At 48.1% G+C, this 14918-nt stretch overlaps 1 protein-coding gene across 1 annotated transcript in view; it reads left to right on the plus strand.

Moving 5' to 3' along the window:
* Positions 1-6977: 6977 nt before the first annotated feature.
* The window catches only part of ARHGAP35 (Rho GTPase activating protein 35), a 137118-nt gene continuing 129177 nt past the window's right edge, over positions 6978-14918 (plus strand). The window contains exon 1 of the mRNA XM_064293877.1: positions 6978-7092. The gene's annotated coding sequence lies outside the window, so the exon portion shown is untranslated. The remainder of the gene's footprint in view (positions 7093-14918) is intronic.

Here is a 14918-nt window from a genome sequence, read left to right on the forward strand (position 1 = left end):
TCTTGAACGTTAAGCAGCTAAAGCAAAAGGAAGGATTGATGAAGTAAAAGAACTGAAAAGAAGATTTCAAAGGGCCTCTCGAGAAGACAAAGTAAAGTATTATAATGACATGTGCAAAGAGCTGGAGATGGAAAACCAAAAGGAAAGAACACACTCAGCATTTCTCAAGGTGAAAGAACTAAAGAAAACATTCAAGCCTCGAGTTGCAATAGTGAAGGATTCCATGGGGAAAATATTAAACGATGCAGGAAGCCTCAAAAGAAGATGGAAGGAATACACAGAGTCATTATACCAAAAAGAATTAGTCGATGTTCAACCTTTTCAAGAGGTGGCATATGATCAGGAACCAATGGTACTGAAGGAAGAAGTCCAAGCTGCTCTGAAGGCATTGGCAACAAACGAGGCTCCAGGAATTGATGGAATATCAATTGAGGTGTTTCAACAAACAGATGCCGTGCTGGAGGTGCTCACCTGTCTATGCCAAGAAATATGGAAGACAGCTTCCCGGCCAACTGACTGGAAGAGATCCATATTTATGCCTATTCCCGAGAAAGGTGATCCAACTGAATGTGGAAATTATAGAACAATATCATTAATATCACATGGAAGCAAAATTTTGCTGAAGATCATTCAAAAACAGCTGCAGCAGTGTTTCGACAGGAACTGCCAGAAATTCAGGCTGGTTTCAGAAGAGGACGTGGAACCAGGGATATCATTGCTGATGTCAGATGGATCCTGGCTGAAAGCAAAGAACACCAGAAGGATGTCTACCTGTGTTTTATTGACTATGCAAAGGCATTTGACTGTGTGGACCATAACAAATTATGGATAACATTGGGAAGAATGGAAATTCCAGAACACTTAATTGTGCTCATGAGGAACCTTTACATAGATCAAGAGACAGTTGTTTGGACAGAACAAGGGGATACTGATTGGTTTAAAGTAAGGAAAAGTGTGCGTCAGGGTTGTATTCTTTCACCATGCCTATTTAATCTCTATGCTGAACAAATAATACGAGAAGCTGGACTATATGAAGAAGAACGGGGCATCAGGATTGGAGGAAGACTCATTGACAACCTGCATTATGCAGATGACACAACCTCACTTGCTGAAAGTGAGAAGGACTTGAAGCACTTACTAATGAAGATCAAAGACCACAGCCTTCAGTATGGACTGCACCTCAACATAAAGAAAACAAAAATCCTCACAACTGGACCAATGAGCAACATCATGATAAATGGAGAAAAGACTGAGGTTGTGAAGGATTTCATTTTACTTGGATCCACAATCAACAGCCATGGAAGCAGGAGTCAAGAAATCAAAAGATGCATTGCATTAGGTAAATCTGCTGGAAAGCACCCCTTCAAAGTGTTGAAGAGCAAAGATGTCACCACGAAGACTAAGGTATGGTATTTTCAATTGCATCATATGCATATGAAAGCTGGACGATGAATAAGGAAGACCGAAGAGTTGACGCCTTCGAATTGTGGTGTTGGCAAAGAATATTGAATATACCATGGACTGCCAAAAAAAAAAGAACAAATCTGTCTTGGAAGAGACTCGGCCAGAATGCTCCTTGGAGGCAAGGATGGTGAGACTGCATCTTACATAGTTTGGACATGTTGTCAGGAGAGATCAGTCCCTGGAGAAGGACATCATGCTTGGCAGAGTACAGGGTCAGCGGAAAAGAGGAAGATCCTCAATGAGGTGGATTGACACAGTGCCTGCAACAATGGGTTCAAGCATAACAACAATTGTAAGGTTGGCGTGGGACTGGGCAGTGTTTCGTTCTGTTGTGCATAGGGTCGCTATGAGTCGGAACCAACTCGATGGCACCTAACAACAACAACAACATATATAGAGAGATGCTCAACCTCATTAAACATTTGAGGAAGGCAAATTAAAACCACAACGAGGTGCCACTACACATCCATTAGAAGGGCCAAAATTAAAGACTGACAATACCAAATGTTTGGGAAAATGTGGAGCAACTGAAATTCTTATACATGACTAGTGGAACTGTGTAAATTGTTACATTCACTTTGGGAAACTACTTGAGAAAGGTGAGCACAGGTACACCCTGTGACCAGTCGTTTTATTCTTCAGTATATACCTAAAAGAAATGTATACACGAGTTTATCAAAAGACATGTCCTGTACTCTTCATAGCAGCACTATTCATTATAGTCCCAAAGTGGAAATTACCCAGATGTTCACTGGTATGGATTGAATTGTGTCCCCTCAAATTTATGTTGAAGTCCTAATGCCTGCTACCTATTGCGAAATGGCAGAAGCAATAATAGCTTCAACATCTGCCTGACTTCAAGGGGGATACTGGGAATCAAGGTCAGCCCAACAGTGATCCTTATGAGGTGGAGGACAGACATACCTCCACTCTCCAGCCTTTTTATCAATTCTGACACCTGCCACCCCTCCCAGGGCAGTCTTCTCTGCTGGGTTAGATAATTTGTTGCAGTGGCCACAAAGAACTCACAGACCATACTTACAGTTAAGTGGTTTATTAATGAAATAACCTCTCAGTCCCCTGAGGACAAGCCTTATCTCAGGCCCCTCAGGACAGGCTCTTGGTGGCCCTGCTGTTGTTGCCATCAGCTGTATCACTACCACTGAGCCCTTTCTGGACCTGTTGTCATCTTCAGCATTACAGTCCTTGACCAGTGTTACAGTTCTTTTAGTGGGTTCCTTGCCTCTCCTCTCTCTGCTTCTTTTTCTGCTTCTTTTTGTTTCTCAAAAACTTCTGTGGGGCTGGCTGCTTAAATACACAAGCTTCTTGTCAATTTCAAGGCATGGCACTCCCACCAGGGCCATGAACTGACCAATCCCCTCTTGATAGGCCACACACACTTCATTTGCATAGTATGCTTCAACTCACCTCATTTGCATAGTCTATTGACCAATCCCTTCAAGGTGGATACCAATCACAGAGCAGGCTGCAATTCAAGGCTAGACAAAAATTATCAAAACCAAGTTGTTTTCAGCTGACCCAGGAAATATTAGTCAACCTGGACAAAAGTAACACAATGAAGTGGTTGAATCTCACAGTGTTGGTCAAAAGAAGCCAAGGGCAAGAAAGTACTAAACGTACGATCCATTTATATAAAGTCGAAAACAGGCAAAACTAATCTTTGGTCACAGAAATCAGGAAAGAGGTTCCCCTTGTGTGAGGAGGGGAGTAACTGGAGGGGGTTACAGGAGGATTGGTCATGTTGTGTTTCTTGATCTGGGTGCTGGTTTCAAGGGTGTTTCTCTTTGTGAATATTCATCAAGGTGCACACTTGTGATCCGTGCACTTCTCGGTATGTATGCTAGATTTCAATTTTAAAAGCTTATGAAAAAATAGAGAGTTTCATCACCCAGCCATCCATTAGACATTTATTGCGTGCTTACTGTGTGCCAAGCGGGAGTTCTTTCAGGCGCTGGGATGAAGGCCTGAATCCGAGCATCCCGGCCTCTTGATTGGCTGTCCTTCCTGGTGGAAGAATTGGCCGCTCTCAGGCATCCCAGCTGTATCATCAGCTGAACTTCCTCAGCTCGGCTTGTAGGCGGCGCTGTGGGTTTACCGACTCCTGCAAGCGCAGACCTCGTTCCCATCCTCTGTTCTGATTCTCTCAGGAAAGGAGAGAGCAAATGCCCCAGCGCCCCCACCCTCTTTGCAAAATTCTTTTGTGGATTTTTCTGCCTGTGCGTCTCTTCCATGCGGGTCCAGGTCCCCAGGCCTTGCTGGTACCTATCCCGGCTCCCCCGTTGGCTTGACCTCCAGTTCCGGCCATTGGGGCCCCTAGGGCGATGCTTGGGAAATCTTGACGGCGGCCCAGGCTGGCAGTCGGCACTTCTATCGGTGTGCTAATTGTTTACTTGGTTGTTTATTTATCCTGGAGTGGAGGCTAGCCGGGTGTGCGGGGGCGGCTGCCCCCAGGGAAGCCGGCTTCCTGTGGTTGCCTTGCTCAGCTTACTCCCGCCCTCTTGTGCACTAGAAAGATATGCAGGGCTAGAAGGGCCTTTCTTGATGGTTCCATTTGTCCAACAAAATGCTGCCTGAGCGCCTGCCTTGTGCCTGGATCTGTGCTGGGCGCGACTGAGACAGCCCCAACCCTGCCTTTACGGGGCTCACAGTCCAGTGGAAGAGAAAGACCTGTCACTACACAAGGTCGACCCAGGGTGATCAGGGCTTGAATGGGGAGTCAAGGGGGCTGTGGGAGCTTACTAAGGGGACACCTGACACAGCCTAGTGGGTCAGGTAGGGCCTGGTGAAAGAGGGGACATCTAAGTTAGCATCTGAAAAAAGGGTAGGAGTTAGTCAGTGGACAAAGGCTGTATTTTTTTGGCTACCATGCACCCAGTGCCTACCGTCCCCTTTGTTTAGTATTGGATTAATTCATTTATTCATTAATTAACAAGTATTCATTATGAAAGGTCCCTAGATGGTGCAAAGGGTTTATACTGGACTGCTAACCTAAAGGTTGTAGGTTGGCGCACAACAAGCAGTACCAAGGAAGAAAGGCTATTAAGATCACAGCCAAGGAAATCCCATGGAACAGTCCTACTCTGTAACATTTATTATGGGCCATTTACAATAACATGGAACTAGCTAGACGGAGTTCCTGCCTTCAAAGGACTCACACATAAAATGGTTGTACCAAATCATTTTGTCCCCCCAAAATTTATGTTCAAGTGCTAATACCCTGGTACCTGTGAATGTAACCTTGTTTGGAAATTGGGTCTCTGAAGATGTTATCACTTAAGTTACCATGAGGTCATACTGGAGTAGGGTGGGTCCTGGTCCAATATGAGCAGTATCTTATAAAAGAGAAGAGACTGTTTTTGGGCTTTTAATGAATGCAATCATACAGTTAGCACTCTTTTGTGCCTGGCTTTTTTTGACCAACGTTGTTTGTGAGATCCAGCCACTTTATTGTGTGCAAGGGTAGGTTGTCTATTCTCACTGAATGTAGTATTTCCACTGTGTGAATGAACCACAATGCATTTGTTTGGTTGCATCAGCCCTGATGGAGTGCTATGAAGAAGTTGTTATTGTTGTTAGGTTCTGTTGAGACAGTTCCGACCCAGTCCTGCGCCATCTTCATGATTTTTGTTATACCTGAGCCCACTGTTGGAATGTGTCAATTCATATTGTTGAAGGTCTTCCACTTTTTTGCTGACCCTCTACTTTACCAAGCATGATGTCCTTCTCCAGGGTCTGATCCCTCCTGATAACATGTCCAAAGTATTGAGAAGTCGTCTCACCATTCTTGCTTCTAAGGAACATTCTGGCTATACTTCTTCCAAGACAGATTTGAAGTAATAGATATGCAGTTTCCTGACCCCAACCACCTAGGTTTCAATCCCAAATCTGCAACTTATTAGCTATGTAACCTCTGAGTGCCTTACTCTGAGTTATCTAGGAGCCCTGCTGGGTCAATGGTTAAATGCTGGGCTGTTAACCAAAAGGTTGTGGTTTGAACCTACCAGCCACTTCGCAGGAGAAAGATGTGACAGTCTGCTTCCATAAAGTTTTAGAGCACTGGAAACCCTATGGGGCAGTTCTAACTATGTGTAAGGCACGATTCGCAGCACTTTACAAGTATAACTCAATTCTCACCGGAACGCTATGGAGATACGATTATTATCCTATTGTATAGATTACGAGACTGAGGAAAGAAATGCAAAATGCAATAGGAACATAGCCCTTCCTTCATGCATTGCACATATATTGACTGGGCATTCAGATTGCTCACTTCCAAGATCAGTGCTTTCGGAGAGGTCCCAGAGGAAACCCCTCAGTTCAGAAGAACTCAAGGGTTGCAGAGTTGCCCTCTCCCATCATTTCTACTTCCTCTCTAGGCTCCCCAACTGATAGTCGCAGTCATTTGCGCAATGCTGATTGGCCGCGAGGGTTGCTCTGCAGGACCAGGCCCCGCCTCCTCACCGCCAGACCAGACGATCAAGGAATCAGGAGCTACTTCCATTAATGCGCCGATCGCGGGCAGATTTTCTTCACTGCAAGGGTAAAGAGCACGCGCTCGCCAGCCCCGCCCCTTCTTCCGGGAGAACGAATTGAGAGGCTCGGATTGGGCTGAGGCGAGCCACGCCTCCTCAGGTTCCCCAATCAACTCCTTCGTTGGACGCGCTCCCTCATTCCCTAGTCCCTCCCACCGCCTCAAGTTACTTCTCTCCCTCTCCCCTCCGTTATCTTGGGGGCTGCGGCTCGCGCGGCAAACCCACCTCCCCTTGCCTCGCATTGGCTGGTCAGGTCCCGCGCGAGCGGAATCACACCCCCCTCACTCCCGCCCCCAAAGCCCGGCCATGCCTCTCCCCTATTGCTTTCTCCAGAGCCAGCGCGAACCCGGGGATCGGCTGCTTCGGGCGCGCGCATGGGCGCGCCCGCCCCCTGAGGGCCACGCCCACCGCCGGGAGGCCCCCCCTCCCGCGCACGCGCACTTGCCCAACCCAGTCTGCCGGGTCGTGGGTCTCCTCGCGCTCACAGTCTCGCGCCGCAGCCACCGCAGTAGCGGCTTCTCGGGGCGCACGCGCACTGCATCCTCCACGCCCGTTTCCAGCCCCACGCCGCCGCGGTGTCTGTGAGCCCCTCGAGCGCGCACGCGCTTCTCGCTTCGGCTCGCTGTCCTGCGCCGGCAGTCCCCTCGCGGCGCGCACCCAGGGGCCGTTATCCCCCTGCAGCGGTCCCCGCGCCGCGCACGCGCAGTAGTGGGGGCGCGCGTGCGGGAGCGGCGGCCGCAGAAAGGAGGCGCCGCGGTCGCAGCCGTCGCCGCCATTGCGAGGGAGGGAGTGAGGGAGCGAGCGAGCGAGGCCGGTCCGCCCTCCCCCTGTTCCCGCCCCTCCCCCTTCCCCCCCGCCCCCCGCCCCGAGGGAGAGCCGCGGCGCGGCACGAGGAGGAGGAGGTGGTGGAGGCGGAGGAGGGAGCCCGCGAGGGAGGGTCCGCCCGGCCCCCCGCCGCCGGAGCCGCCGCCGCCTCACCCGCCGCTGGACGAAGAGCAGCAGAACATGGCGCCGGGGCCGCCGTCGCCGCGGCCGGGATCCCGGGGGCCGGGGCCGCACTGAGGGCACCCAGCTGGTGAGTGCGCGAGCTAGCGAGGCTGGGCGCCGCCCCGCTGCGGGGTCCAGGGGGAGGCGGGGACGGCGGGGCCCGCAGCCCGTGAACAATGGAGGAGCCGGAGGGGGAGGGGAGGGAGCGGCCCCCCAGCCCCCCGCGCCCGCACCTCGGCCCGGCCCGCAGGTCCCGGCTCTCTTCGGACGTGCCCGTCCCGGCCCTGCTGTCCCCTCGGTTTTCCCTTCTCCCCACCCTTTGGGATCTCGGGTTATCTGCCTCTGTACCCCCACTTCGGCCGCTCTGCTCTCTCCTGCGCCCCCCCCTTCCCTCTTCCGCCCTGAGTAATGCTCTTCGCTCCTTCTGGACTCTGCAGTGCTCATGAGACCCGCCTCCTCCTCTCTGACCCTCTGCATCCCTTAATTCTGGCTCTCCTCTTTTGAGATCCATGACCCTTTTGCTTCTTCTCCGAATCTGCTATCACCGCCCTTCGGATCTGTCCCTGGCTGCCTTCTCTCATCATCTCCTCCTCCTGCTGACTCCCCCTCGCTCTGAATCGGTTGCACCCCCAGGAGCTGTCCCTCTAGGACCTGCGATTCCACCTCCTTGGAGACCCATCGAGACCTGGTTCAGCGCCCTGCTCGTTTTGGCACTGCTGACCCCACTTCTTCCTCTTGGGCTTCATTCCATCTCCTTCTTGGCTTCTGCTGCCCCGCAGTTCTGTCCTTGCTCTCTCCCAGATCCTGCCGCACCTCCGGGGATGCCCCTCTGCTTTCTGACCCTTCCTGCTCCCCTTGGAACTTGGATGCACCACATTTGTTTCCTTTTTTTTCTCATGTGTTGTTTTCTTTTGCCTTTCAGACCCTTTTCTTTCTTCCAGACCTTTCTGCCATCCAGCATTGCCCTTTGCCCAGTTTCAGACCTTGTTGTGTGGCAAACCCGCTGGCTTTCCCCGCTGTGCCTTCCCATGAAGTAGCCTGCTCCTCTTCTCTGACCCTGTATTTGTCTCATTTGTGCGGTTAACTTCTTTTCTGATCTTTCTCCTCTTCCTCACAGCATCCACTTCGTCCTGAGGTCCTGACGCCTGTCCCCAATGTTGTATTTGAGGTTTCCTTGCTTCCCCACTTTCTTTCTGGCATTATTTTTGAGCTGTCCCATTCATTTGCCCCCCCTTTCTTTGGTCTGCCTCCCCTTCAGTTCTTTGCCTGGGATCTGCCACATGGCTCCCTCTTTGCTCCTGGTCCTTTCCTAATTTTGGCCCCCCTTGGATTTGCCGTTTACCTCGCTATACCTTTGATAACTTCTGTCTTACTCATCACCCCATTCCCTTCCCATTTTGCATCTCACAGACCTGCCCTCAAATCCTTTTTTGCCCCTGCTCTTTTTCCTCCTTTGCTTGATTCTGCCCCCCACCCTCTTTGGAGCTGTCCATTTGCCCACTTAGTTTTAGACCCATTTTAACTTTTTTGTTGCTGTCCCCTCTTGAAGTGGTCCTCTTTAATATGAATCTATTAACTGCCTCAGCTTCTTTTCCCTCTCAAGTCGAAGTTTTCTACCTGACATTTTCTCCCCCACCATTTTGATCCAGCTCTCACCCTCGCTGCTGTCCTTTTTTGTGGCTGTCCTTCCCTTTTTGCCCTGCCTCTTACCTCCTTTTTGAGTTCTCTTTCCCCAGTTCTGTCTAGTATTAGAGATGTCTTCTCACCCATTTCTGCTATCACACTTTCCCCCACCCCAGCAAGCTTCTTCTTAGAGCTGCTTCAGTTCTTTGATAGGTTCTTAATTCACACTTCTTTTGGATACCCCTTGCCCAATTCTGTTCTTCTTTGACTGGTTGCCTCCCCTACCTTTTCTTTCCCTTGTGGGTGTCTGGTGCCTTCTCTCCCCAAGTAGTTCCTATCAGACCTGCTTTTCCCAGTTCCCCACTGCTGACCCACCCATTCCCCCTTGAGTGAGTCCTTCTTTTAGGCAAGTCTTTCTCCCTCTCCGTTCCTTAGCTTTGGTGATGAAGTGGCTGGCCAGTCCTAGGTTCTCTAGGCTTTGATTTTAGTGCAGACCGTCTGTCCTGCATCCTGACCCTGAGAGCTTTATCCCAAGGGGAGATTGTGCCGTCTGGGCAAATAGGTGGGGTGGGGGGGTGGGGGTCGTGGTGGATTGGTTACTGCTACCTGGAGTCTGGGAGTATCTCCCCCATTTCTCCCACCTCCACCAAGTTTGGTGGTGGGCGCTGGCTCACTCTTGGCTCTCTCTGTGGTCCTGTCGTCTTTTCTGTGCTCCATTTGTTGCCCACCCCATTGGTGTAGCCCTCTGGGCTTTGCAGCTTTGTGTCCTCTCTCTGGAAAAGGGGCAAGTGCAGCTGCTGCCAAGTCTGCCTTCTCTGTCTCCCTTTCCTTCTCACCTTCTCTGAGCTAAAGAGACAGTGAGTGGTACCCTCTCCCCTTCCACCTCCAGGCCAGAACCCTTGGAGAGAACTTAGTAATGTGTTTTTTTTTTCCCCCAGCAGACAATTTATAATTTTGTTTTACGCGTGGTTGGGGAACTGCCATTTCTCGACTTCTCCCCACTCCTAGAGGGGGTGCAGCGCCACACTTGGTGTGTTGACTGCTCTGGGGCTACAGAAGCTGCCCCATCCAGTGGCCTCTGGTTTGCAGTGTGACCTTTGGGGAGGGGCAGAGGGAGTGTGGGCTTATTTCTTTTTCACCCTCTGCCCCAGGAAAGCTTCAGTTTCTTGGTCTTCAGAATGGTGAGGGCCTGGGTTTGGAAAGCACTTTGTGGTTTTTTGTTGAAAGAAAGTGCCAAGTGTCACTCAGATTTCTGCCCTCTGATATTGCAGGCACTCCCAGCCATGGGAGCTGAGGGCCTGGGGTAATCTAGGTGGGGCTTTGGGGGCTCAGTTGGTGTGGCAGGGGTGCATGGGTGGGGCCTGGCACTCCCCTAAGCGTTTTGAATGACCCCATTGGGTAGGTTTAGAAAGGGCTGCCAGAAACTGGCTGATATGATTGGATTTTCAGTTTTATTACCTGGGAAATGTGGCTCAATTCCCTTTCCTGTTCAATCATCTTATTTATGTTGGGAGGGGGGTTTAGAAGATTCATTCGGAGGCAGAAGTGGTTTTTACAGAAGAGCCGTCTGTTTTTCTTAACTTGGGAGCCGGGATCTTTTGCATGTTCTAGGCTTTTTTATTTTCTCTCTGAAATCTAAAGCCCCCCTCCCCCCCAGTGGCCAAGGGCGATTGCATATTAAAGCAGCCTCCAGCTGTGAGGCACATTCCTGGGGAGGACTTTATTTCTTAACTGAGCTGTGATCAAACTGGGTTTATTTCAGCACTTATTTAGAAATAGTTCTGTGTGAACGCATTTGAAATTAAAAATGTTCACTGTCAGCTACAGAATTGGATCATTGTTAGGGCATTTGTAGTTTAGATGAGACAGGGATGGCAGTTGTATAGTAGCTCCTTCAGCTCCAAAAAGGTCTCTGACAAGCAGAGTCTGGTCACTTTAATTATCCCTGGTATGTGTTTTCACCATTGTTGACTTAAAGAATTTTGGCTCCTTTCCGTTGGTGAATCTTTGGCCTGGTGAATCATGATTAATCCTCTGAATTTGAGAGTTTGTGTTCCCTGTATTGGTGTAGTTTTGCTTTTTATTCTTAATGTGGAAATGACAACTAATTAATAAAAACAACTGTGCAGTACCGCTTACATCTGCGTTCCAGAGTCTTAACATTACAGGCAGCATGAAGTTTCTGCCAGCCCAAAGCTTGGGTTGACATAATAGGAAGAGAAGAGAGAACAAAGAGCTGCTTTTTTTCTCTCAACTGTTAACTGGTGTTCCAAAGACTGTCACATTTCTCTGATGGGAGCAGAGGTTCCAGCCCCAGCACTGACATTTGCTCTCATGATGGAATTGGGTGCTACAGAAATCTAAGGTGGTAGCCTTAGCCTTCTGGAACAGTAATGTGGCAGTTGGGGGTGGGGTGTGGAGTGAAGGTGGAAGTAGACAACTGTTTCCAACCTGGTAATGTGTTTTCGAGGGCTCTTGCCCTCCCTAAAGACCCCTGGTAGCGCGGTGGTTAAGCACTCAGCTGCTAACCGAAAGGTCAGTGGTTCAAACCTCACAGAGGTTCTGTGGGAGAAAGATGTGGCTCTCCACCCACATAAAGACTACAGTGTTGGAAACCTGTGGGGGCAGTTCTACTCTGTCCAGTAGGGTCACTATGAGTCGAAATCGACTTGATGACAACAGTTTTTTTTTCTTTTGCCCTGCCTAGAAAAATCTCTGTAAAGACGATTAGAAATTGGACTGATCAAAGTGCCTCTCTTTCTTCTTTTTTTTTTTTTTAACTAATGTTTTGTTTTTTTGGGGCGGGGGGAGGGCTCTCTCTTTCTCCCTAACCTGTCCCCTCCCCCTTTTATCTTGGCATTTAGGACAGTAAAAAAATCAGAAAATAGCCATTCCTTTTGACACCGGAGGTAGTTGTCTGTGTACAGAGCCATGGACCTAATGGTGATTTTTTTGGCAAAGGGCAGCTTGGGAGTGTTGAGGGCTGTAGACTGGTTGCTGTCAAGTTGAGTCCAACTAACGGTGACCCCATGTGTGTCAGAGTAGAACTGTTGCATGGTTAAAGTGCTCGGCTACTCACTGAATGGCTGAAGTTCTGGTCCACTCAGAGGTGCCTTGGAAGAAAAGCCTGGTGATCTACTTCCTAAAAATGAGCCATTGAAAACCATTTGGAGTACAGTTCTACTCTGATACACACAGGGCCACCATAAAGTCAGTCTTTTTTAAAAATATTTTTGTTGTTGAGAACATACACAGCAGAACGTAAACCAGTTCAACGATTTTTGTGTATACAGTTCAGTGACATTGATCACATTTTTCATGTTGTGCAGCCATCCTTACCCTTCTTTTCCGAATTGCTCCTTCCCCTCTGAAGTAAACTCACTGCCCAGTAAGGTTCGTATCTGATCTCTGGAGCTGCTTTTGTCAATTTGATTCCATTTGCATAGTTCTTAGAAGAGCATAGTGGTCAAGGCAGACATTCTTCACTTGTTAGGCTAAACTATTGTTTGGTTTTAAGTAGACTTCACAGAATATTTTTGGTTTAAGGTTTAAGATTTAAAGATTATCTCAAGGCAATAGTTTTGGGGGTTCATGCAGCCTCTGTGGCTCCAGAAAGTCAGGATACCATGAGGATTTGAAATTCTGTTCTACGTATTCTCTGTTTTGATCAGGATTCTTCTACAGACTCTTCGGTGAAAATGCCCAGTAATGGTAGCTGGGCACCATCCAGTTCTTCTAGTCTCGTGGCAAAGGAGGTACTTAGTTGTTTATGGAGGCAATTAGCCACACATTCCATTTCTTCCTCCTCTTCCTGACTCTGTGAGTCAGTTTTAAGGATTGCACAAGACGACTGTGGCCTCGTGGATACTGGGTTGCAAAGTATATATGTGGTGGGGAAATGCATCCGGTCAGTGTAGTTTGAGATTGGAAAGTGTGGGAGTGGTCATCTACTCCATTAGAGTCTGCCTGCCTTTCCCATCTGTGGTCCACTGTGGTGCTCTGAAAGGTGTTAAACTTTCTGCAAGGCTTTCTCGTGACCTGCTGTGACTACTGTCATTCAGCAACTGGCCGTCTAAACATGTCTTCATGTACCCAGTCAGTGTGACATTTTATTGATCTATCTAGTCCAGTGTTTTAAATTTTCCCCCCACATTGTATGAAATAGATAAACTTGAAGATTCTTTGTTTGAAGAGGGACGGTGACTAAGAGAAATACCTTCTTAGTCCCCTTGGGTTCAGAGGAATGCAGTTTGAAAGCCAGTGCCTAGTCTAGGCTCATCATTTTGCAGATAGGGCTTGCAAGAGGCATTGTGAAGTCTCCATGTCGTAGTAGAAAGAGTACGCGATAAAAGGGCGGGAGATGTACGTTCTGGTCTAGGCCTTGTCCCAATTAGTTGGAACCTTGGACAATTCTTTCTCTTCTCCGAGCTTCATGTTCCTAGTCTAAGGGCTGGTGTGCTCCCCAGCTCTGATTGCAGATTTTGTTATTCTGGGTCATATACAAGGTTAGGTCTGGAAATAGCACTGGGTACCTGGTACCCCCCTCCCCCCAGCTTCTCATCAGGTCCTGTAAGGGTATACCCCAAATTGGAGCAAGGGCCCTTCTCCTGGAAATGCAGTAGAATGAGCTGGATCACCTCTGTTGTGTACTTTACAGGTATGAAATAAATACTGCCTCTGTTTCACCCACTCACCTAGAAGTTAGTTTATAATTTGGGGGAGGGGGGCCCCAGATCGTATTAGCTGCATTACCAAAACCGTGTACCTCTTTTAAAAGCAATATGGAATTTTTCAAGCTGAGTCATTGTTGACCTAGGCTCTCAATAGCAGTGATCTGAATAGCACTTGAATTGCTGGTATTAAGAAATGCAAACATATCATTCGTGTTCCTTTTCCCAAAAGTTTATTTCGATTTCACTTTGGATGCAGTGCTGTGTCAGGCTTCATTTATGAAGTGTTCTTGCAAATAACTTTTGGCAAATAACTTTTGGCACTTGTCCATTGAATTTTTGTTTTATTTGCTTTTCTGATATCAAGAAACACCATTAAGTTGCTATGGTAGCAGAGAACCAGGTACTTGGCGCGATGAAGCATCATCACAGGAAAGTAATCTTTATTTTAGTTGAGGATAGCCAGACTTCCCTATCTCCTTCATCTTCCTCTATTGAAACTAATATTTCCATTTTATGGACTTGGCAGGAAATGCAGCTGTTGTATTACATATCTGCAGGTATCTTCACACCCCTTTTGCTTTCTTAGTGTCCCTGCATTCTTACTTGGAAAATGTCCTTTTGCTGGTCACTGTGATAATATTTGCACTTGGTAATTGAATTTGAATGCTTGAGAGGCGGCTTACTATGGTGTAAAAAACATTGAATTGATGATGAAGAAACCTGGGCCCTGGCTCTGGCCCTCCCACTTGCTCACAGTGTGACTTCAGCCAAATCGTTCTTCACTTCCTGGGATCTCAGTTTCTTCATTTGAAAAGTGAAGGGATTATACTAGGTGATTGCCATTCCACCTTATTTTATAGCTGATTTTACTTGATTGTCTTTACTCTCTAGAATGTGAACTCCTTGAGGCTGGAAACCCTCTCATGTGTCTTTTATATCCCACCCCACCACATATTTTACTGATTGAGTCCAAACAGGTGACAGAGCTATTTTTCTAAGATGTGTGCAAGAACTATAATGGCCATTTTTCGGGTTTACACTCTGGGAGGGCATGCTCTCCTGGCTAGCATTTAATTCACATACTTTTCTGCATCGGAAGGGACTTAACTTGCCCAGAGTGACAAGCTAATACGTGGTAGGGCTCTGTTACGAAATCAGATTCAAAATTTGTGCTTATTTTATTAGGCTGCCCTGCTTCTCTGGGACATAAGAATAAGCTATAGTTTCTTCCCTTGAGGAATTTATAGTCAGTTGTAAACAATTCCAAAAAACCCATTGCCAGTTGAGTCAATATCGACTCATCGTGATCTATAGGACAGAGTAGAACTGCCCCATAGAGTTTCTAAGGCTGTAATCTTTATGGAAGCAGACTGACAGATCTGGTGGGTTTGCTAACCTCTTGGTTAGCACCTGAGCGCTTAAGCACTGTGCCACTAGGGCTCCTCACCTAATTGGAAGGCAGCCCCGTATTGATACTCTAAAAGGTTTTCATATTCAGAGACTGCACGTGGTAGGTTCCATATCACAGTGTTTGGAAAAAATTTTACAGCTGCAGTACCAACTTGTCTTTCTAGCCAGCATACTGAAAAAGTGAGTATTTCTGACCTGGATTCTAACC

The sequence above is a fragment of the Loxodonta africana genome, chromosome 11 (genome assembly GCF_030014295.1).
Source record: "Loxodonta africana isolate mLoxAfr1 chromosome 11, mLoxAfr1.hap2, whole genome shotgun sequence".
NCBI classification, from domain to species: Eukaryota; Metazoa; Chordata; class Mammalia; order Proboscidea; family Elephantidae; genus Loxodonta; species Loxodonta africana.